Here is a 22,542-nt window from a genome sequence, read left to right on the forward strand (position 1 = left end):
TCTCCTTTAACCGTATTAGAAAACAAACTCTAACCTGGTATGGGTCATACAATTTTATTACATTCATGGGAGGGAGAACTAAACCCATAGGGTCAAATATCATTACTTTCATGCGGGTTATATTCACAAAATTTGCCAAACCCCTTTCGGGCTAAAGTTATAAGGGTCACAGAGCTGGAAAAATAAGAGGCAGTCAGGCTCGATCCAAGACTGGCTTTAATTCCTTGGATCAAGAGTCCTTCATTATGTTACATTGATGAGTGCGCTGAGCGAGCAGAGGTCATGTAGCGAGTGCTTCAGAAGCATCAAATTATATATATACACACTTGCTTTCTCCACTCCTCCCCCCCCCCTTCGAAATTTCTCGAAGGGTCCAAACAGCATATTTTATATTTATTATAATCAAAAAGAAGCGCTAAGCCACAAGGGCTATACAGTATATTTATTTATATGTTCTACATTCAGGAAATTATAGAAAAAAAAAATCCACGTCTGTGTGATATTGGTTTCCTTGTGAAAGCTCGAGAAAGCCTCTTCTGAGGCTTGTTGTGGAGAGGATAGTCCCCATTAAGTTTATGGAGAGGATAGTCCCCATTAAATTTATGGAGAGGATAGTCCATTAAATTTATGGAGAGGATAGTCCCCATTAAATTTATGGAGAGGATAGTCCCCATTAAATTTATGGAGAGGATAGTCCCCATTAAGTTTATGGAGAGGATAGTCCCCATTAAGTTTATGGAGAGGATAGTCCCCATTAAGTTTAGGTTGTGTACTTTGAAACTTAACTTCCGAGCATAACATAGTCGGAGAAAAGCGCTAAACTCGTAGCGTTCAGCACTGTTAAAGTAATGAGGCAATCCAGTTCGTCCAAAGAAGGGGTAGTCAGGTCCAATTCCTTGGATCCAGAGCCCCTTACCAGTGCCACAGCATCTCCCAGGAGTGGCTCTATGATGCAGTTTCAACTCCTGGATGTCTGTGCTCTGTGAATTATTAAATTCATGGAGAATTACTAAACCCTTAGGGAGGCGATTATAATCAAAACCAAGCGCTAAAACCACAAGGGTCATACAGCGTAGCAGGGCAGGGAAGGGTGCAGGGGTATTGGGTAGCAAGGAGGAGGAGGAGGATTATTATTAGGTCATGGAGGGCAGGGGATACTGCAGGGGTACAGGGAGGTCATCAATTTATTATAATCAAGGGGGAAGCGCTAAACCCGGGGGATTGTACAGCGCCCGGGGGGGGATGTGGAAGGCATTCAGGCTTAATTCGGGGAACTGGAGCACAGATCCAATTCCCTAAATCAAGAGCCCCTCACCAACATCAAGGAACCTTCCTTGAGGGGGTGGAGGTCATCAAACTTCCGAGGAATGGGAGACTAAGAAGGTTCGACTCGAGGATTATTATTATAATCAAAAATGAAGCGCTAAGCCACAAGGGCTATACAGCTCGACTCGAGGAAGGTGTCTCTAAATTCCTACAGTCAAGAACCTCATGCTAGCATCAACACATCCGAAACGAGTATTTAAAAGAAGTGGTAAACTCGCATGGGTCAGTGCCCATACGTCCAACATACGTATTTCAAATTCTGCACGTTGCCTCCTCTTCAAGGGGGGCTCCTTGGCGTGGTGAAGAGGCTCTTGGTCTGAGGAATTAGCCCTGTCGGTCTTCTTCCTCAGACCGAACCTAATTACCCCCCATTCTCCCCTCCCCTATCCCATCCTCCCCATCCTCCCCTTTTTCCATTCCTCCTCCTCCTCCTCACCCCTCCCTTTTGCCCTTCCTCTTCTTGGCCTTCGTGATTTCTCCCACAGGCGCACTAGTTCCTAGGTAGGGGAAAGGACACCGGGGTCCATCCCATTCCGTTGAGGTTTCTTGGCGGTGGCGTAGTTTGCCGTGGAATCTGGATTGCCTGGGGATGTCCCGATCCCTCTCCGGTATCCCGGAGTAGCTTTGGGTGTCTTTTGGGCGACGGGTGTATCTCTGGAAGCCACCTTTCGGATTCCGGGGGTGGTGGCCGAAGGAGGTATGCTTTGTGGCGGATATCCGGCCGCCCTCTCTTTTGTCCACCGAGGTAGCTCGGCAGATGTGAGGTTGCTATCCCAGATTGCTGGTTTACTGGCATGAAGGGTAGGGTATGGCACGGGTTCCATGCTGCATCTGCGCTACTAGCGGTGTCGAGTCCTCTTGGGCGCGGAGGGGGATTTCCGGCCCTTTCATTCCTCCTGGGAACTATTCCTCCCCGCTCCCCCCTTTTTTTATTCTTTTTTTTATTTTTATTTTCTTTTCTTCTTTCTTTTTTTTTCTTAAAAACAAAAAGCAAAGGAGTAACCTAACCATGGCAGCCCTAGTCCATGAAACCACTACCCCCGGGCCCCTTCTTGATACTGCACCCCATTCTGACCCTGCCTTGTGTTTAGACCACTCTTCGGACACTCCTGATGCCCCTGTACCTCTTGCTGGTGCTGTTTCCTCACCCGCTTCAGGTACCGGGGCTTCGACTGACTCCTTCGATTTGTCTGAACTCCGCTCTCCTTTGACTATGCTTCCGGCTTCTCCCTCTACGGTACAGCAATTTTCGAATCGCCCACCCATTTCCTGCCGGACCAACTCCGGTCCTACTCCTAAACGCCAACGTCAATCTCCTGATGATGCTCCGTCGTTACCTTCCCATTCTACTCGGAAACGACCGACACGTCAAGCACTCCCTCTCCACGCTCAGTTTCGGACCACACAATGGACTAAATTCTTTACTTTAAGACCAACTTCTTCTTCTGCCTACCTTTCTGACCATAGTATTGCCAAAGCGCTCCTGCGTCATGTTGGCAGAGATATTTCATTTCACGCTCTCAAGAGCGGTACACGCATCGTCACTGTCCAGAATGCTACCCAAGCTCATGATCTTTCTCTCCTTTCGAATATCGATACTACTCCTATCACTATTGAAAAACATCTTTCTCTCAATTCTTGTAGTGGTACTGTCATTCTGCCCCATACCATAGTCCAACAGAATTTCCAGTCATGTGGCAATGACATTTTTGAACAGCTGGAACTCCAGGATCTCCCAATCCTCAAAGTAGACACTTATGTCCTTCCTGCCCGGGGGCGGAGACGTTACCCTTGCAATGTGGCTCGTTTAACTTTTGACAGCCGAGAACTCCCGTCCTCTGTATATGTCGCGGGACATCGGTTACAAGTTCGAAAGGTGATACCTACACCACAACAATGTAGAAATTGCTGGCGTTTTGGTCACCCAGCGAAATATTGCAGATCTATGGCCGAATGCCCAGTCTGTGGTGCCGACAACCATTCTAATACATCTTGCAGTCAACCTCCATCTTGCCTTAATTGTAATGAAGCTCACCCTTCGTACTCCCGCCGTTGCCAGGTCTACTTAAATGAACGTGAAATCCGTTGCCTCAAAGAGGCAGAAGGTCTCCCTTATGCTATGGCAGTTACTCATCTCCGCCTCCAAGGGAGACTACCCCGTGTTTCTTATTCTCGTGTTTCCAAACGTCCCCCCACTTCTGGGGTCCCATCTTCTGCAGCCTCCTCTGTTGTTACCCCTCCCATAGCCACTACGGCATCTAATCCTTTTGCTGTCCTTGGCTCTGACGTCCCGACTACAACTCAGTCTGTTCTCACATCTTCGCGTCCTTCCTCACAAGCCCCAGTATCGACAAGACCTCGTACGACACCTAATACCAATCGCCCCTCTACTCAGAAGTCCAAAAAATCCACATTGCTCAAATCTTCTTTGCCCCTTCCTTCCCTTCTTCCACCTCCACACTTTACCTTTCCAGTCTCTGTACCTAGTTCTTCCCCTCTCTCTGGCTCTATTACAAGTGTGGAGATTCACCCTCCTCCTCGTACTATGCCTTCCACCCCCGTCCCCTCCCAAGTTTCTCCCTCTTCTGTCACCTCCCAGGTTTCTACCTCTTCTGTCCCCCCCCACACTTCATCTCCAGTCCCTTACACTTTTCCCTCCCCCTCTACTTTGGTACAGTCCATTACTGTCCCAATCTTTACTCACCCTCCTCCTCCTATCTCCAATATGGTTTCCCATACATCTTTGAATTCAGAAACACTTGAAGCCATTTCAGAATATATTGCAGAGACTAAACCTTCAATGGACACTGATTCACTTCCTGTTCCTTCTCTTCCCTCTCCTCCATCTTCACAACCCCATTCTTCGCAACGCTCCGTTCCTTCGCTACTTGAACATCTTCCAATGCCACCACACGTTGACTTTTCTAACCCCTCTAGTCCGTAGGTGCCTTTACCTACAGATTCCTGATATTTTCTTCATCGCCAATCATGGCCTATTTACAGTGGAATATTCGCGGCCTCAGGGGTAATCGGGGTGAGCTTCAGATGTTGCTTTCCAGGTTTTCCCCTGTTGGTGCTTGCTTACAAGAACCAAAATTACACTCGGCTGTTTTCCAACCTATCTCAGGCTATAATTTATTGTATTCTTCGGATCCTTTCTCAGATGGGACCTTTAATGAAAGTGCCCTTCTTCTACGCAATGATATTCCGTACTGTCAACTATTTGTCCATACCTCGCTGCATTACACTGCAGCCCGTATCCACTTGAATAAGTGGTTTACAATATGTTCTTTATATCTCTCTCCTTCTCGAGCATTTTCTATCCCAGACTTTGCCTTTCTTGTTTCATCCTTACCACCACCACTTCTGTTACTTGGTGATTTTAATGCCCACCATTTCCTCTGGGGGGGGGTCTCATTGTGACTCACGTGGCATTCAGTTGGAGGCTTTTCTTGCCTCTCACCCCCTCCATGTTTTAAATACGGGTACTCCCACCCATTTTGATCCTCGTACTCATACTCTCTCTTGCATCGATCTATCAGTCTGCTCTTCCTCCACTGCACTAGACTTCACCTGGTCTGTTCTACAAGACTTACATGACAGCGATCATTTTCCGATCATTCTTACTTCTCCTTCCTATTCACCACCTTCCCGTAACCCTCGCTGGCAATTTGATCGGGCAAATTGGGATCTTTACTCACACCTCACTGCTTTTAGTGAGGTTCCTTCTTCATCCTCCATTGATGAGCTCCTACACATCTTCTCGACATCAGTTTATACCGCAGCTTCTCATTCTATACCCCAAACCTCAGGCAGGCATTCTCAGAAGTGCGTGCCTTGGTGGTCTCCTGCTTGTGCTCGTGCAGTACGTTTGAAATGTGCTGCATGGGGCAGGTACCGGTACAATAGAACCGCTGAGAGACTTGTTGATTTTAAGCAGAAGCGTGCGATCGCTCGCCGTGTCATCCGTGAAGCTAAACGCACTTGTTGGCGAGACTATGTTTCCACCATCACCTCTGCTTCTTCTATGAGTGCAGTCTGGAAAAAAGTGAGGAAATTGAGTGGTAAATACTCTCCTGACCCGGCTCCTGTTCTACGGGTCACTGGTGTTGATATAGCAAACCCTCTCGACGTTGCCATTGAACTTGGCACACATCTGGTCCGTATTTCCCGAGGGCTCCATCTATGCCCCTCGTTTCTTTCCTCAAAGTCTGCCAGAGAGTTAGTACCCTTGGACTTTTCTTCTCTCGGAGAAGAACAGTATAATGTGCCTTTTACACTTCAAGAACTGGAGGCAACACTCTCAGCCTGCCGATCATCGGCAGCTGGGCCTGATGACATTCATATTCGTATGTTACAACATTTACATCGGTCAGCCCTTGTAGTCCTCTTACACCTCTTCAATCTTATTTGGGCACAAGGAGTTCTTCCCCAGCTGTGGAAATCTGCCATTGTTCTCCCTTTCCGCAAACCGGGTACTACAGGACATGATGCCTCCCACTATCGCCCCATCGCTCTTACAAGTGCAGTTTGCAAAGTGATGGAACGCCTCGTAAATCGACGTTTAATGTGGTATTTAGAGACTCACAACAGTCTCTCCGCTAGTCAATATGGCTTTCGTAAGGGTCGTTCTACCATAGACCCCTTACTACGCTTGGATACGTATGTTCGTAATGCCTTTGCGAATAATCACTCAGTTATTGCCATATTTTTTGACCTTGAGAAGGCATATGACACAACTTGGAGGTATAATATTTTGGCCCAGGCCCATTCCTTAGGCCTCCGAGGCAATCTACCATCCTTCCTTAAGAACTTTTTAACTGACAGACATTTCCGTGTTCGAGTCAATAATGTTCTTTCCCCGGACTTCGTCCAAGCTGAAGGTGTCCCTCAGGGATGTGTTCTAAGCACAACACTTTTTCTCCTTGCTATAAATGATTTGGCCTCTGTTCTTCCACCCAATATTTGGTCATCACTCTATGTTGATGACTTCGCTATTGCTTGTGCAGGCGCTGACTGTCACCTTATTGCAGTTTCTCTCCAGCATGCGGTCGACCGTGTTTCCACTTGGGCCACCACACATGGGTTTAAATTTTCAAGTACCAAAACTCACCAAATTACTTTCACTAGACGCTCTGTTATCTCCGATCATCCTTTGTATCTCTATGGCTCCCGTATCCCCGAACGTGATACAGTCAGGTTTCTAGGCCTTCTCTTTGACCGTCGGTTAACCTGGAAACCTCACATTACCTCTCTGAAGGCAACTTGTCACAGCCGGCTAAACCTTCTTAAAACCCTTGCTCATCTTTCCTGGGGAGCTGATCGTCGAACTCTGCTTCGCCTACATTCAGCCCTCGTTTTATCGAAACTCGATTATGGTGACCAGATTTATTCCGCGGCCTCTCCTGCTACTCTCTCTAGCCTTAACTCTATCCATCACCAAGGCTTACGTTTGTGCCTTGGTGCTTTTCGCTCTTCCCCTGTTGAGAGCCTCTATACAGAAGCAAATGTTCCATCCTTGTCTGATCGCCGTGATGCCCATTGCCTTCGTTACTATGTACGCTCTCACGATCTACACAATCCTTCCATTTATAGAATGGTCACCGATATTAGTAGACATTCTTTATTCGTTCGCCGCCCCTGTTTGCTCCGTCCCTTTTCTCTTCGCCTACATTCACTCTTGTCTTCCCTTCAGTTACCACCTTTATATGTTCATGTAGCATCTCACTTTTCCCTGCCCCCCTGGGAAGTTCCAGCTGTTCGGGTCTGTTCTTTCTCACTCCCTTGCTCGAAAGCTCAACTGCCTACGGTGGCTTCCCGCTCTCTTTTTCTTGATCACTTCCACTCCCATTCTCATGCCACCGCTGTGTACACAGATGGCTCTAAGTCTTCAGACGGCGTCGGATTCGCAGCAGTGTTTCCGGACAGCGTCGTACGAGGGCATTTACTATCTTCAGCTAGCATTTTTACTGCTGAACTGTATGCCATTCTTGCAGCACTTATTCGTATTGCATCTATGCCTGTGTCATCATTTGTAGTAGTCTCAGACTCCCTTAGTGCTCTACAGGCTATACGAAAATTTGATACATCTCATCCCCTAGTTCTCCGTATCCAACTTTGGCTACGCCGTATCTCTACCAAACAAAGATATTGTTTTTTGTTGGGTCCCTGGTCATGTCGACGTACAGGGCAATGAACAGGCAGACACTGCTGCGCGGTCAGCAGTATATGACCTACCAATTTCCTATCGAGGTGTTCCATTTCTGGACTATTTTGCTGCAATAGCTACCCACCTTCGCACCCGTTGGCAACAACGTTGGTCAACTCTGCTCGGTAACAAACTTCATTCTATTAAACCGAGCATAGGTTACTGGCCGTCTTCTTGTCATCAGTGCCGAAGTTGGGAGACCACTCTCTCCCGCCTTCGCATTGGCCACACTCGTCTTACTCATGGGTATCTCATGGAGAGGCACCCTGTTCCTCTCTGTGAGCAGTGTCAAGTTCCAGTATCGATTAGCCACATTCTGTTAGACTGCCCTCTCTATCAACGAGCACGCAGAATTTACCTCCAACGTCGTCTTCGTTCTACTACTCTCTCTTTACCTTCCCTTCTTGCTGATGGACCCTCCTTTAATCCTGACTCTCTCATTGACTTCTTGACAACGACCGATTTACTCCACAAACTCTGATGATACTTTTCGCACTCCCCTCAGCCCTTTCTGGTTCAGTCTCTTGCTGCCCTTTACCCTTTCACCATCCACTGCCCCGCTGTTATCCGTAACCTGTTGCTCATCCATCTTCCTTTTGCCACCTGATGCCCTCACTTCCTTCCTGCCCTGCAGCGCTGTATAGTCCTTGTGGCTTAGCGCTTCTTTTTGATTATAATAATAATAATGCACGTTGCCTCCATGTTGTAAGTGGCCATTCATAACGTTCATATTATTATTATTATTATAATCAAAAAGAAGCGCTAAGCCACAAGGACTATACAGCGCTGCAGGGCAGGAAGGAAGTGAGGGCATAACGTTCATAGATAAGCGCTAAACCCGTATGGGTTATGCAGCGCCTAGGGAATGGGTTATTAGGTATCCCCGAAGAGGGACCATTGAGCGATTGCCATTCTGATTTTTAACTTGCTCCAATTTCATTTTTATTTGGCTCATAACTGGAGAATGCCTCACTGAATCGATTTCAAATTTTCATGGCTTGTGTGCAGAGAACCAGGACCGAACTCTGAACACCTGGCATGTGTCAGTGCCCAGTGACCAGGGTACTCAAACTCATTCCCATCATGCTGGAATAACTGGAGTGGTGACGTGTACTTAGCTCTGTGAAGACCTGTTTGCGCGCTCTCTACGAATTGAAGCAAGATGCCCTCCATCGAGCAACTTTACCAACAGCTTAAGGAAGAATTGAGGATGGCGAAGATGGAGATTCGGCGACTGACCGAGGAAAACTCGAAGATTCATAGTCCTCCTCCTGTTTTGAGTCCTCAGGTCAAGAAAGGAAACTGGTCAGTGGCTGGACAGCAGGGAACGAAGCTGACGATCAAGAAGACGAATGGAAAGGTAGAAACGATGAAGAAAGAGACTGCCGTGGAAACTGTTGTGGAAACATTAATACATTCTCAGTGCTACCCGACGAATGTGAATCGACTACTGGGAACGTCACGACGAACGACACCAAGGAAGATGATAATATTGTTGTTGCTGGGGATAGCCAAGTTAGGTATATGGATAGGGCGTTCTGCTTGAAGGACAGGAGTAGGAGACAGTTTGCTTTCCTGGGGCTGGGATGGAGGATATTGTTAGCCATCTGGATGACATCATAAGAGGTAATGGGAGCAATCCTATTATCTGTCTCAGTGCTGGAGGCAACGATGTTGGCAGACGTAGGAGTGAAGACCTGATTAGCAGGTATAGGTCAGCAATAGAAATAATTAGGAGGGTGGGAACCCTCTCGTGTGTGGTATTTTGCCAAGGAGAGGAGTTGGAAATGAATGGTTGTCCAGGGCAATTGGTGTCAATTGCTGGCTGGACAAATACTGTAAGGAAAATGCGGTAACATTCATTGACAACTGGGACCTCTTCTATGGCAGAAATGACATGTATGCCAGGGATGGGGTTCACTTATCTAGGTCTGGGGTGGGAGCACTGGCAACTGCAGTGGAGGGAGCTGTTAGGACTTTAAACTAGGAATAGTTAGTGGTATGGGTTTTGGCAGGAAAACAGTGAAGTCCCAGTGTAGTAATACGAGTTCTAGGGGAACTAGTAATAAGCAGAACGAGGTAGATATTGAAAAGCCAGTGACACTGGGTGATAAGGACAGTAATAGGTTTAGTAGAAAAACAGAAATGAGCAGGAAGGGTAAAGAGAAAGAAGAGTCTTTCAATGTTTATTATGCTAATAGCCGTAGTGCTAGGAATAAGATGGACGAGTTGAGATTAGTTGCTAGTGCAGGTAACATTGATGTATTTGCCTTAACTGAGACGTGGTTTAATTCAAAAAGTCGGGACATGCCTGCGGAATGTCACATTCAGGGTTTTAAATTGTTCCAAGTAGATAGAAGTATCGGGAAGGGGGGTGGGGTGGCATTGTATGTCCGAGATAGCTTGAACTGTTGCATAAAAACGGGTATTAAGTCTGAAGTAACACATACAGAGTCTGTTTGGATAGAATTTTCAGAGGGGCATGAAAAACTGATTTTAGGAGTGATATACCGTCCCCCAAACTTAAATAGGGACCAAGGGAGACTACTATGGGAGGAAATTGTTAAGGCCACAAGGCACGATAATGTAGTAATTCTAGGAGACTTTAACTTTAGTCATATTGATTGGAATTTCTTGACTGGGAATTTAGAATCATACGACTTCTTAGTAGTAGTTCAGGATTGTTTTTTGAAGCAGTTTGTGACAGAACCTACAAGGGGAAATAACCTGCTTGACTTAGTTCTGGCAAACAATGAATCCCTTGTTAATAATTTAGAAATTTCAGAGGAACTGGGTGCTAGCGACCACAAATCAATTACATTTAACATTGAATGGAAGTACGATAGTAGCGATAACTCGGTAACAGTCCCAGATTTTCGCTTAGCAGATTACGATGGGCTTAGAGAACACTTATCTGTTGACTGGGGTAACGAAGAGAGCTATCAATATGACAGTTTTCTGAACACTATACATGCTGCTCAAAGAAAGTTTATCCAGTATAAAATTAGATCAAATAGAAATGACCCAAAATGGATGAATAATAGGCTCAAATATCTACTAGGGCATAAGAAAGGAATTTATAGGCGTATCAAAAGAGGTGAGGGTCATCTTATGAATCAGTATATTGACATTAAGAGGGACATTAAAAAGGGGATAAGAAAAGCTAAAAGGGACTATGAAATTAAAGTTGCTAAGGATTCGAAAACTAACCCAAAAAGTTTTTTCCAGGTCTATAGAACAAAAGTTAGAGATAAGATAGGTCCCCTTAAAAATAACTATGGGCATCTTACTGACAAAGAATGAAATGTGCTCGATTTTAAATAATTAGTTTCTCTCGGTTTTTACACAGGAAGACACTAACAATATTCCAGTAATTAATTTTTATAATGGGCTAGAAGATAAATTATGTAACATTACAGTCACTAGTGAAATGGTTGTGAAGCAGACAGACAGACTGGAGCAAAATAAGTCGCCGGGTCCTGATGAGGTTTTTTCAAGGGTTCTTAAGGAATGCAAAATGGAACTCTGTGAACCATTAACTAATATTTTTAATTTATCTCTTCAAACAGGTGTAGTGTCTGATATGTGGAAGATGGCTCATGTAATTCCTATTTTTAAAACAGGGGACAAGTCGTTACCGTCAAATTACCGCCCAATAAGCCTGACCTCAATTGTAGGCAAATTACTCGAGTCAATTATAGCTCAGATTATAAGAAGCCATCTCGATAAACATAGCTTGATTAATGATACTCAGCATGGATTCACAAGAGGCCGGTCTTGTCTAACTAATTTATTAACTTTCTTCAGTAAAGCTTTTGAGGCTGTTGACCACGATAAAGAGTTTGATATTATTTACTTAGATTTTAGTAAGGCTTTTGATAGAGTTCCGCACCAAAGACTTAAAGAAAGTGGCAGCTCATGGCATTGGGGGAAAAGTGCTCTCATGGATCGAGTCATGGCTCACAGACAGGAAGCAGTGTCTATAAATGGGGTTAAATCCGAGTGGGGATCTGTAACAAGTGGCGTTCCACAGGGATCAGTCTTGGGCCCGTTGTTGTTTATAATATATATCAATGACCTTGATGAGGGAATTACTAGTGATATGAGCAAATTCGCCCATGACACAAAGATAGGTAGGATAATTGATTCAAACGTAGACGTTAGGGAACTTCAGGATGATTTAAACAAACTATATTCTTGGTCAGAAAAGTGGCAGATGCAGTTCAATGTAGATAAATGCAAGGTTCTGAAGCTCGGGAGTGCCCATAACCCTAGTACTTATAAGTTAAATGATGTAGAACTTAGCCATACAGATTGCAAAAAGGACTTGGGGGTTATGGTGAGCAGCAACCTTAAACCAAGACAGCAATGCCTAAGCGTACGTAATAAGGCAAATAGATTACTGGGATTTATATCAAGAAGTGTAAGCAACAGAAGTCCAGAGGTCATACTGCAGCTTTATACATGATAAATTAGACATGTGCAATTCTTGGGTATCTTTATTGAGGAAACGTTTCGCCACACAGTGGCTTCATCAGTCCATACGTAGGAGAAACTTGAAGAACAGGAGGAGAATGAGGTAATCAGTCCCTCAACCTTGAGTCGATGTGTTCAGTCCATCAATCTTGAATAGAATACGGCATATCAGCGGAGAAGCAGCTTATAAACCGTATGGCAGGAGAGGTGAAGCAGTCATAGGTCGTGTTACATTTGTTCAATGTGGAAGTAGGTTGTGCCCAAGAATTAGGCAAGCGAAGAATTCCTAAGTATTAAGATCCCAAGAAGTTGCAGTGTGACAGATTTGTAGATGAATGGTTCAGAGAATCGACATGTTGATAAATTAGACACGTGCAACTCTTGGGTATCTTTATTGAGGAAACAAATGTGACACGACCTATGACTGCTGCACCTCTCCTGCCATACGGTTTATAAGCTGCTTCTCCGCTGATATGCCGTATTCTATTCTAGATTGATGGACTGAACACATCGACTCAAGGTTGAGGGACTGATTACCTCATTCTCCTCCTGTTCTTCAAGTTTCTCCTACGTATGGACTGATGAAGCCACTGTGTGGCGAAACGTTTCCTCAATAGATACCCAAGAGTTGCACATGTGTCTAATTTATCAACACACAGATCTACATGGGGTGGAAGGTACGGGAGTATTTATAGTCATGTTCAGAATGTTGAGGTCAGGTGGAGAATGCTGCATCTGATGATCTACCGGGTGGGGTTATAGAGTCATGGGTAGCTTGGCAGGGGTATTGGACAAGTTGTGAGTAGACCTTCTGCAGTGTTCTATGTTCTTATGTGGGATAGCGATGAAGAAGTTTCTTGGTGAGTGGTTCAGCTATGTTATAGAAGCCGTTGTTCTGGTTGAAATTGTTGGTTATAGAGATAAGCGATGATTCCAGGATTCTTCGGTATTGAGTGTTGTCTTCTGTGGCGATAAGTCTTGAGTTTCTGTAGTTAATTAAATGGTTGTGTGAATTGCGATGTTGTACACAGGCATTCCTTGTATCGTCAGTAATGCTTGCATATTGGTGTTCTGAAATACGTGTTTGGAGGTATCTTGATGTTTCGCCCACATATAATTTGTTGCAGCCATTACAAGGGATTATGTATACCCCTGCAGAGGATGGAGGCTTGTCCTGTCTACTACTGGTGATGTCCTTGATGGTCGTGGAGGTAGATACTTGGAATGATGTATTGGAAAAGATGTTGGAAACATGTTTGGCAATGGAGTTGGTGGGGAGGACTATGTATCTCTTCTCGGCAGTGTCTTCTCTGGGTGTGTTGAAGATGTTTAATGCCCGCCGTCTGCAGTCTCTGATGAAGTGACGAAGATAGTGGAGTTCAGAAAATACTTGTTCAATTATAGTGCATTCTTCCTCAAGGAACTCATTGCTGCAGATTCTGAGTGCACGCAGGAAGAAGCCTATAATTACACCACGTTTGGTTTTGGTGTCGTGGTGAGAGGAGAAGTGGAGAAGATCGTGACTTCCCTATTCACCAAAGTACCTACTACACAAGCCATCGATCTCTTGCGCAGGAAAATTGACGATTCACTTGATCTTCCCATTCCAGCCAGCGATTTCATCGACCTTGTTGAACTATGTGTTGGCTTTACGTGTTTCTCTTTCGAAAATCACCTCTTTCAGCGGACTTTTGGACTACCCATGGGTTCGCCACTCAGTGCGGTCCTGGCGAACCTATACATGGAACATCTAGAAGCCGAACGTTTCTCCACCATTATTCCTTCGTCTGTCACCTGGCTCCGTTATGTTGACGACATTCTCCTCATAACTCTTAAACGCTTCAACGTTCAAGCTCTCCAAGACAAGCTCAACCAGGTCGAGCCTTCAATCCAGTTCACACTTGAAGAAGAAGTCGACAACACTCTTCCCTTCCTTGATGTTCTGCTCTGCAAAGCTGACCACGAACTTCGTTTTAAAGTCTATCGAAAACCCACCAACCAAAACAATCTTCTCCACTTCTACTCTCACCACGACACCAAAACCAAACGTGGTGTAATTATAGGCTTCTTCCTGCGTGCACTCAATCTGCAGCAATGAGTTCCTTGAGGAAGAATGCACTATAATTGAACAAGTATTTTCTAAACTCCACTATCCTCGTCACTTCATCAGAGACTGCAGACGGCGGGCATTAAACATCTTCAACACACCCAGAGAAGACACTGCCGAGAAGAGATACATAGTCCTCCCCACCAACTCCATTGCCAAACATTTTTCCATCTTTTCCAATACATCATTCCAAGTATCTACCTCCACAACCACGACCATCAAGGACATCACCAGTAGTAGACAGGACAAGCCTCCATCCTCTGCAGGGGGTATACATAATCCCTTGTAATGACTGCAACAAATTATATGTGGGCGAAACATCAAGAGACCTCCAAACACGTATTTCAGAACACCAATATGCAAGCAGGACTGACGATACAAGGAATGCCTGTGTACAACATCGCAATTCACACAACCATTTAATTAACTACAGAAACTCAAGACTTATCGCCACAGAAGACAACACTCAATACCGAAGAATCCTGGAATCATCGCTTATCTCTATAACCAACAATTTCAACCAGAACAACGGCTTCTATAACATAGCTGAACCACTCGCCAAGAAAATTCTTCATCGCTATCCAACATAAGAACATAGAACACTGCAGAAGGTCCACTCACAACTTGTCCAATACCCCTGCCAAGCTACCCAGACTCTCTAACCCCACCCGGTAGATCATCAGATGCAGCATTCTCCACCTGACCTCAACATTCTGAACATGACTATAAATACTCCCGTACCTTCCACCCCAGGTAGATCTGTGTGTGACTTGAAAAAGCCCACTGTGTGGGTGAAACGTTGTCAATAAAGGATCACATACTGCATGTGTGTTTATATTTCCGTTCACGCTCTTGTTAGGTGGCACACGTTCCAGTTTGCAAAATTTTATTGAAGCGATATTCACTCGTATTAAAAAACTAAAGTGTTTATTCTGATCGACTTCAAAACATTAATGAAGAGGTATTCTATAAGGTTGACGCCCAATAATGTTAATTCGAGAAAGTGCACATTTGAAATTTTATCGGGGGAAAAAAGTTCTTTGGAATGTGATCACTTACCTGAGAATGCTCATCTGCTTCGAACCCCAAACACTGGTGTATCTTAAGTGGAAATATTTTTGTATTTATTTTGGGCATGCCAATTTTTAAGGAATCTTATCAAATTGGATTTTAATTAGTTCTCAATATAGTAGAGAACCTTAAACATAAATGAAACTATTTTTGTTAATGGAGATTTTAACTTTAACGAGGACAGACTTTCCTATTTTCAAGATATTAGTCTGAGATAATAGAATGTCTCCTCAATTAAGCTTCAAAGCTGACGTTTCTTAATGGAAGGTTTGAATTAAATCTGGGCTGTGTGTATGTCCTAATTTGCCACTTTTATTTAATATATTAATTTCCACACGACTTGTGAAGTGAATCAGAAGAGGCGGTCACAAACGCTGATATTGAACTTAAACATACTGCACTAGGCACTGTTCCTATGACATACATTAAGGTACAGGGAGGATGGGGATAATGGAATACGTGTCTACCTTTCTCTGATCGGGCAGCGACCGAAACACCTAGAATTCATGTGGAAGCGCTAAACCCGAATGGATCATACAGCGCTCTACTACAAGGGAATGGCGTGTATATGGGAGGGAATGACTCCATAAGAAAGATTAGTGTTTCGTCGTGAAAACTACACACACTTCCTATGAAAGCAAAAGACTCGGCAGGAGATGCAACATTTCCCAATGAAAAGCAGGGGCGCAAGTACATTGAGAGAACACAATAAGTGTCCGGGGTCCAAGACTGTTCAACTGCCTTCCAGCCTACGTAATGGGGATTACCAGTAGACTCCTGGCTGTCTTTAAGAAGGCACTGGACAGGCACAAAGTCAGCACTTGGCCAACCGGGCTGTGATTCGTACGTCAGCTTGCGTGCGGCCAGCAGTAACAGCCTGGTTGATCAGACCCTGATCCACCATGAGGCCTAGTCTCAGACCGGGCCGCGGGGGCGTTGACCCCCGAAACCCTCTCCAGGTAAACGCAGGGATAATTCATCACCTGAAAATAAGCAACAATTAGGTTCAAATCAAGGCAAGGGTAACCCCGGCTCCTTGTACGAAGAGCCCTCCACCAGTGGCACTTTCCGAGCAACAGGTGGTTAGTTCACGTGAGAGTTTATATTTTCACGAATCAAGCATAAATTTGGTCGAGGCCGCAAGTGTTTGGGGGCTGAGAAGCAATATAGCTTGATCCAAGGGGTGGAGAACTCCATTGCCTTGAATCAACGAGTGTCTCGAAACAGAAAGAAAGACACCATTCAAAGGAGGTGTATTTAATAGTGTTATAAGTTGATGTCTTCATAGCCATCCTGTGAACAATATTGAAAAGATTACGCACAGTGGAACCAGTGACTTGTCTCTAGTGCTATAACTAAGCAGCTACAATGGTAATGAACTATTTACAAGTTTAATATCTGGTTGCAATCATAACGAGTCTGTGCAGACATTAACTTAGTCACAAAGCATTACAGATCCAAGTACAGTCAAAATTATTAAACAGGATAATAGGACAAGATTGTTTATCAGTGTGCGTATCCTCTTACATGCCATCAAATAGAATCAAGGGGCAGTGAGCGTCGCTAAACCTCTAAGCTCACATTCTTTTCCAATGTGCAGTTGACTATAACATGTTACTACTCATTCATCCATTACTATTAAGCCTAGCTTCACCTCGCCTATAAAGTGGTGTACAGTACAAGTGGCACAGAATACCAACAAGTTAATGAACAAGTGTTTTACACGAGTCTTGTTCTTTACCTTATTTTTACCCAACAATCGTGTAGCACGTGTCTTGTATTATCACTATACTTATGGGAAACGCAGTCCACAAAGGTCGTACAGTACTTGGGGAACTAGACAATTTTATTCAATCCAGGTAAGAACAGGTCCAATTTCTTGAATCAGAAGCCTCTCACCAGCATGAAACCACATTTTAAATAAGCGGGTAAGGGTTACGCTAAACCAGTAGGGATCATATAGCACCATGCGACTAGAAGGCATTCAGGTTCGATCCAACAAAGGGGAGGATTAGTTCAATTCCTTGGATAGCGCTGAGCGGCATCAATGCCCTTCCCTCGCGGGGTGGTTGTCTCTGGTCCTCTCTGCAGGGCACTGAAGGGCGACCACCAGCTGTTAAAGTAATTACCTTTACTAACATTACTAAATGTTCTTAGTATGATCGGAAATTATTGCATTCAAGTTACACTCATGAGTAAGCGCTAAACCCGTAGGGATCTTACAGTGCCTGGAGGCATTCAGGCTCGAGTCAAGGAATTCGAGTAGATGTCCAGTTCCTTAGATCAACAGCCCCTCACCAGGATCAAGGAACCTACCTGGAATGGGTGGGATGCGAAACGTCGTGGAAGTGAACAAAGTTACTGAGACGATAACCAACGTGGAGATCCTGCACACAATTTGGTTAATGGGTGAAGGGGAGCTAAAACCTATCGGCTAGAAGAGTGCAAGTGAAGCTGCACGTCACCTGATGAGTCAAAATACTTCAATTCCCAAAAAGCTGGAGATCAAAGTAATATAACCAAGTTAATCTTTGAACCCGAAGAAGACGGATCAAAGTAAACTCCCAGCATATACACGCTAAGAGAAATACACCTCTGTGTATATATCCTGTCTTCTGCAGAGAAGACACTGGATTCTTGTTTCCATGTCTACTGGGAATACTAAAAGGCCACGAGAGAGAAACGTAATCCCAGATGAATAGCAATCTGCAAGAGTTACCGTACAACCTGAGTAGTGTACTTTGTCTCCATTGGTCTGCGCATTTTTTTTTTTTGCGGAATCTAGCATGGTACCTACTGTACCAGGTACCTGCGTTGCATGATACCTACTGTACCAGGACCAGGTACCTGCGTTGCATGATACCTACTGTACCAGGACCAGGTACCTGTGTAGCATGGTACCTACTGTACCAGGACCAGATACCTGTGTAGCATGGTACGTACTATCCCGTAGCTCGATCGCTAGTGCACTCAGCTCATACACTGAGGTCCGAGGTTCGAATCTCCTCCGGTACGGCGGGAAAAACATTAGGGACGCGTTTCCATAAGACATCTGCTGTCCCTGTCCCTGTCCACCCATCAGTATAAAATGGGTACCTGGATGTTAGTAGACTGGTGTGGGTCGCATCCTGGGACAAACTGATCTAATTTGCCCGAAATGCTCAGAACAACAAGCGGCTTTCTATATAGAAGTATGTCATTGATGTACAAGGTATACAAGCCTAGCTGACATGTACTTTTAGTACATGTTTAGCGCTTTCAAAGAAAGCGCTAAACTGACAAGGGTGGTGGGATGACAGTTCATAAGGTAATTTGAATGTTTACGAAACTTTGACAAGACAGTTATTGAAAGAATAATAGGGAATGTACCTTTCTTTTGAGCTCTCCTGCCTTGTTAGAAGAACGAAGAGGGAAGAGGGAAGAGGAGGAAGGGGAGAAAGTTTTAAGAAATCAGAGCTTGTAACACCTGCACTTCACAGTCACTACATTAAACACCTGCCTACAAGTAACTGCTTATCAGTTACTGAAGTCTTTATAATAAATGCGTGTCGTATGAGGCGACTAAAATGCCGGGAGCAATGGGCTAGTAACCCCTTCTCCTGTATACATTTACTAAAAAAGAGAAGAAGAAAAACTTTATAAAACTGGGATGCTTAAATGTGCGTGGATGTAGTGCGGATGACAAGAAACAGATGATTGCTGATGTTATGAATGAAAAGAAGTTGGATGTCCTGGCTCTAAGCGAAACAAAGCTGAAGGGGGTAGGAGAGTTTCAGTGGGGGGAAATAAATGGGATTAAATCTGGAGTATCTGAGAGAGTTAGAGCAAAGGAAGGGGTAGCAGTAATGTTAAATGATCAGTTATGGAAGGAGAAAAGAGAATATGAATGTGTAAATTCAAGAATTATGTGGATTAAAGTAAAGGTTGGATGCGAGAAGTGGGTCATAATAAGCGTGTATGCACCTGGAGAAGAGAGGAATGCAGAGGAGAGAGAGAGATTTTGGGAGATGTTAAGTGAATGTATAGGAACCTTTGAACCAAGTGAGAGAGTAATTGTGGTAGGGGACCTGAATGCTAAAGTAGGAGAAACTTTTAGAGAGGGTGTGGTAGGTAAGTTTGGGGTGCCAGGTGTAAATGATAATGGGAGCCCTTTGATTGAACTTTGTATAGAAAGAGGTTTAGTTATAGGTAATACATATTTTAAGAAAAAGAGGATAAATAAGTATACACGATATGATGTAGGGCGAAATGACAGTAGTTTGTTGGATTATGTATTGGTAGATAAAAGACTTGAGTAGACTTCAGGATGTACATGTTTATAGAGGGGCCACAGATATATCAGATCACTTTCTAGTTGTAGCTACACTGAGAGTAAAAGGTAGATGGGATACAAGGAGAATAGAAGCATCAGGGAAGAGAGAGGTGAAGGTTTATAAACTAAAAGAGGAGGCAGTTAGGGTAAGATATAAACAGCTATTGGAGGATAGATGGGCTAATGAGAGCATAGGCAATGGGGTCGAAGAGGTATGGGGTAGGTTTAAAAATGTAGTGTTAGAGTGTTCAGCAGAAGTTTGTGGTTACAGGAAAGTGGGTGCAGGAGGGAAGAGGAGCGATTGGTGGAATGATGATGTAAAGAGAGTAGTAAGGGAGAAAAAGTTAGCATAAGAGAAGTTTTTACAAAGTAGAAGTGATGCAAGGAGGGAAGAGTATATGGAGAAAAAAAGAGAGAGGTTAAGAGAGTGGTGAAGCAATGTAAAAAGAGAGCAAATGAGAGAGTGGGTGAGATGTTATCAACAAATTTTGTTGAAAATAAGAAAAAGTTTTGGAGTGAGATTAACAAGTTAAGAAAGCCTAGAGAACAAATGGATTTGTCAGTTAAAAATAGGAGAGGAGAGTTATTAAATGGAGAGTTAGAGGTATTGGGAAGATGGAGGGAATATTTTGAGGAATTGTTAAATGTTGATGAAGATAGGGAAGCTGTGATTTCGTGTATAGGGCAAGGAGGAATAACATCTTGTAGGAGTGAGGAAGAGCCAGTTGTGAGTGTGGGGGAAGTTCGTGAGGCAGTAGGTAAAATGAAAGGGGGTAAGGCAGCCGGGATTGATGGGATAAAGATAGAAATGTTAAAAGCAGGTGGGGATATAGTTTTGGAGTGGTTGGTGCAATTATTTAATAAATGTATGGAAGAGGGTAAGGTACCTAGGGATTGGCAGAGAGCATGCATAGTTCCTTTGTATAAAGGCAAAGGGGATAAAAGAGAGTGCAAAAATTATAGGGGGATAAGTCTGTTGAGTGTACCTGGTAAAGTGTATGGTAGAGTTATAATTGAAAGAATTAAGAGTAAGACGGAGAATAGGATAGCAGATGAACAAGGAGGCTTTAGGAAAGGTAGGGGGTGTGTGGACCAGGTGTTTACAGTGAAACATATAAGTGAACAGTATTTAGATAAGGCTAAAGAGGTCTTTGTGGCATTTATGGATTTGGAAAAGGCGTATGACAGGGTGGATAGGGGGGCAATGTGGCAGATGTTGCAAGTGTATGGTGTAGGAGGTAGGTTACTGAAAGCAATGAAGAGTTTTTACGAGGATAGTGAGGCTCAAGTTAGAGTATGTAGGAAAGAGGGAAATTTTTTCCCAGTAAAAGTAGGCCTTAGACAAGGATGTGTGATGTCACCGTGGTTGTTTAATTTATAGATGGGGTTGTAAGAGAAGTAAATGCGAGGGTCTTGGCAAGAGGCGTGGAGTTAAAAGATAAAGAATCACACACAAAGTGGGAGTTGTCACAGCTGCTCTTTGCTGATGACACTGTGCTCTTGGGAGATTCTGAAGAGAAGTTGCAGAGATTGGTGGATGAATTTGGTAGGGTGTGCAAAAGAAGAAAATTAAAGGTGAATACAGGAAAGAGTAAGGTTATGAGGATAAAAAGATTAGGTGATGAAAGATTGAATATCAGATTGGAGGGAGGGAGTATGGAGGTGAACGTATTCAGATATTTGGGAGTGGACGTGTCAGCAGATGGGTCTATGAAAGATGAGGTGAATCATAGAATTGATGAGGGAAAAAGAGTGAGTGGTGCACTTAGGAGTCTGTGGAGACAGAACTTTGTCCTTGGAGGCAAAGAGGGGAATGTATGAGAGTATAGTTTTACCAATGCTCTTATATGGGTGTGAAGCGTGGGTGATGAATGTTGCAGCGAGGAGAAGGCTGGAGGCAGTGGAGATGTCATGTCTGAGGGCAATGTGTGGTGTGAATATAATGCAGAGAATTCGTAGTTTGGAAGTTAGGAGGAGGTGCGGGATTACCAAAACTGTTGTCCAGAGGGCTGAGGAAGGGTTGTTGAGGTGGTTCGGACATGTAGAGAGAATGGAGCGAAACAGAATGACTTCAAGAGTGTATCAGTCTGTAGTGGAAGGAAGGCGGGGTAGGGGTCGGCCAAGGAAGGGTTGGAGGGAGGGGGTAAAGGAGGTTTTGTGTGCGAGGGGCTTGGACTTCCAGCAGGCATGCGTGAGCGTGTTTGATAGGAGTGAATGGAGACAAATGGTTTTTAATACTTGACGTGCTGTTGGAGTGTGAGCAAAGTAACATTTATGAAGGGGTTCAGGGAAACCGGCAGGCCGGACTTGAGTCCTGGAGATGGGAAGTACAGTGCCTGCACTCTGGAGGGGTGTTAATGTTGCAGTTTAAAAACTGGATGGTATAAACCTTGGTAATAAATACCGACAAGTTGGTTTAGAAAGACACGTAAGCAAACACTAACATATTTATTAGAAAACGTTTCGGTCCTGGGACCTTGATCAAGGTCCCAGGACCGAAACGTTTTCTAATAAATATGTCATAGTGTTTGCTTACGTGTCTTTCTAAACCAGTTTAAAAACTGTAGTGTAAAGCACCCTTCTGGCAAGACAGTGATGGAGTCAATGATGGTGAAAGTTTTTCTTTTTCGGGCCACCCTGCCTTGGTGGGAATCGGCCAGTGTGATAATAAAATAAAATAAATATAAAATGGTCCACTCGTGTCGTGTGGGGGACCCATGACCTCGGGAAGGTAGATAGAAATGTTTGAGGTAAAATATTTTGGATTTCTTCCGGAGACAGTTTGAATATTATATTACTACTACTAATACTCCATATATTAAAAATGCAATACTACGACTCTAAAAGTTCTCCATATCGGAGTTTGACGTGGAAGAGAATATCAATAAATATTGGTGGTCAGACAGCATTAAATTTTTAATTGTAGAAAATAAGCTATTATAGAATCATGCTTAACGAGTTATTGATATAATAAATTCTTCGTTAAGTATTTTACACGTGCTTTTCAATTATAATCGGCACTCGTTCAAAATATACATAGCA

At 44.0% G+C, this 22,542-nt stretch overlaps 1 protein-coding gene across 6 annotated transcripts in view; it reads right to left on the reverse strand.

Moving 5' to 3' along the window:
* Positions 1-22,542, reverse strand: part of LOC128703787 (transcription elongation factor B polypeptide 3) — a 173,183-nt gene that overhangs the window by 121,549 nt on the left and 29,092 nt on the right. The gene's annotated exons all lie outside the window — the stretch shown is intronic.

This window comes from Cherax quadricarinatus, chromosome 20 (assembly GCF_038502225.1).
Source record: "Cherax quadricarinatus isolate ZL_2023a chromosome 20, ASM3850222v1, whole genome shotgun sequence".
Classification (NCBI taxonomy): Eukaryota; Metazoa; Arthropoda; class Malacostraca; order Decapoda; family Parastacidae; genus Cherax; species Cherax quadricarinatus.